The 2,564-nt window shown below is 43.1% G+C and overlaps 1 pseudogene; it reads right to left on the bottom strand.

The window, feature by feature from the left end:
• Positions 1 to 344: 344 nt before the first annotated feature.
• LOC102819690 lies at positions 345 to 914 on the bottom strand (annotated as a pseudogene).
• Positions 915 to 2,564: the final 1,650 nt, after the last annotated feature.

The raw sequence follows: 2,564 nt of genomic DNA, 5'->3' as shown, positions 1-2,564 counted from the left end.
ATCTGTCAGGGCCAACTGGGCAGCTGCTGACAAAAACAACAAAGAGATGAGACAGATTCTCTAAGAATGTACTCTCAGCTTAAAGTCAAGTATTTTGCTTTAGGAACTTCTTGCAGAGGGACTTGACCAACATAAAGGAAAAGGGATATTTTCCTCGAGGCCTTCTTGTGCGTGTGTGTGTATGTCGAGAGATTTTCATTTATCTGTCTTTGTCATTTAATATTCCTTTACACACTGTAAATAAAAAGTAGGTTCTATTCTAAAACACAAAATAAGCTGACTCAAAGCATAAAATCATTTCCTTTGTGATTTATTTTGGCAAGAGAAAAGCTTTATTGACTTGCCTATCCTAGTTCTCTTTCTGCTGCAGTCTTGGTTCCCTGCAGCCACCCAGTGCGACAAGCAGTAATGAGACCCACCTGGTGGCCAGCAGAGGGCTTCCTGATGTGCTGGTGGTTGCCACCTCCAAAGGGATTCTCCACACCCTATACACGAAGCCAATCATTTCTCTGAGCCTTGTATCTGTGGTAGGAACTACCCACCTTCAGGATGGGCTTGCTGATGCGGCCACCATCAGCCACCACACCAACTACAGCTCTGTTGGCTGAGGAAATGACCTTCTTGGAACCCAAGGGTATCTTCACGAGGGTCTTCTTGGTCTTGGTTGTGGAAAATGAATGTTGCTCCGTCTCCAGGCTTCTTTCTCCATCAGACAGCATACAATGGTGTCCCTCAGGCATGATCCCTAAGGGGAGAACATTGTTAATGTTGAGCTGGGCCTTCATGCCCCAGTACACGAACAGGCCCATGTGTATGCCCTCAGCTGCTATGAACAGCTCTGTATGCTTCTTAAACTGGCATGGATCCCAGAAGACCACTGTGGCTAGGGTTATACTGCAGCTCGAGTGGTGCATGGTATGTGGCTGTGCCAAGCGCACAGCGGAGCTTCACGTGTGCGTGGAACACAGAGCCGGCTCCCTTCTCTGCCCACCGGCTACATTAGGAGCATGGCTGAAAGAGTCCAATTCCTTTTTCTTAAAAAAGGATTTTATATCAGATGGGAAAATATTCTGAAAACTCTTAGTGCTAGATCTTTATGCATACCATAAGTGTTTTCATTTTTTCCCTTTAAAACGAATTTTTTTGTGATTTGAATCTATCCAGTCAAAAAATATAGTTTTCATGATCAAATGTGTATGGATTACAGAATATAGCACTTGGTTTGAACTTTAAACTCATTTTTATTACCAGGTGTCTGTCCCCTTCCCCCTCCCATGTAATTTTCTATAAGTCTCTACTCGGTTCAGCGAACAATTGAGAAGATGCACAGTTAAAATTAAAACCTGCCACTTCCCACCTGCCATATGCAAATAGTACTATGCAGTTTACATTTTTAAAGGCTGCAACTTCAAATTCTCTGAAGGAGTCTCAGAAAAATCATGGATTAATTTAACCCATTGTACTCTAACCCTTCCCATTCCATTCTAATGAATAGTGGTGGTGGTGGTGTGCCGTGGAGTCGTTTTCCAACTCATAGCGACCCTGTACAGGGTTTCCGAGGCTGTAAATCTTTACAGAAGCAGAAAGCCTCATCTTTCTCCCGCGGAACAGCTGGCAGTTTCAAACTTCTGACCCCGAGATTAGCAGCCCAATTCGTAACCACTATGCTACCAGAGCTCCTTATTTCAATGAATGAGAAGGATTAAACAAATGGATGATTGACCTCTATCTAACATTTGCCATTCAGTTGGGTTGGTTTATTATCTGTGTATGGCTAACTGGGTTTCTTGAGGTCATTCTTCAGTCTCTAATGAAAATCAATCAAATGGAAAAAAAAATTCTGACACCAGCTTGGCAAAGAATGTACTAGTCACCACGGTCATAGTTTTCATCAAGATCAGACTATGAGGGATGGAGTGTCTTAGAGTTCTCCTAAGCCTCAGGTATCTAGCTGAGACACTGGGACCTTAGTGAGATTGCATAACTGAGGAACACAGGACTTTATTCTGTTGCTGGTGTGCTTTGAAAAATATATAACTATTTATAATACATGATTTATAGATCATGGGAATAAATCATTTTATTCACTGATAGGTTATTGTTGATGGGTACCATCGGCTCAGTTTCCACCCTCTGCACAACAGAATCAAACACTGCCCGGTCCTGTGCCATCCTCACCATTGTTACTACTCATGAGCCCATTGTTGCTGCCACTGTGCCAATCCATCTAGTTGGGAGTCTTCCTCTTTTTCACTGACCTTCCACTTTACCAAGCATGATGTGCTTCTCCAGTGAGTGTCCCTCCTGATAATATATCTAAAGTATGAGAGATGAAGTCTGGCCATCCTGGCTTCTAAGGAGCATTCTGGCTGCACTTCTTCCAACACAGACGGGTTTGTTCTTCTAGCAGTCCATGGTACTTCTGGAGTGACCCTGCTCTTTAATACTAAATGCCCTCTGTCCCGAATTAGTCAGGCTAAGTTAGACTATCTTCTATTGTCTGTTAGTTTGTCATAATGTGGTAGCTTGTGTGTTGCTGTGATGTTGGAAGCTATGTCACCAGT

This window comes from Chrysochloris asiatica, unplaced genomic scaffold (genome assembly GCF_000296735.1).
Source record: "Chrysochloris asiatica unplaced genomic scaffold, ChrAsi1.0 scaffold00018, whole genome shotgun sequence".
Classification (NCBI taxonomy): Eukaryota; Metazoa; Chordata; class Mammalia; order Afrosoricida; family Chrysochloridae; genus Chrysochloris; species Chrysochloris asiatica.
Note: the sequence above shows the minus strand (reverse complement) of the source record. Positions and strands in the feature narration are given on the sequence as shown.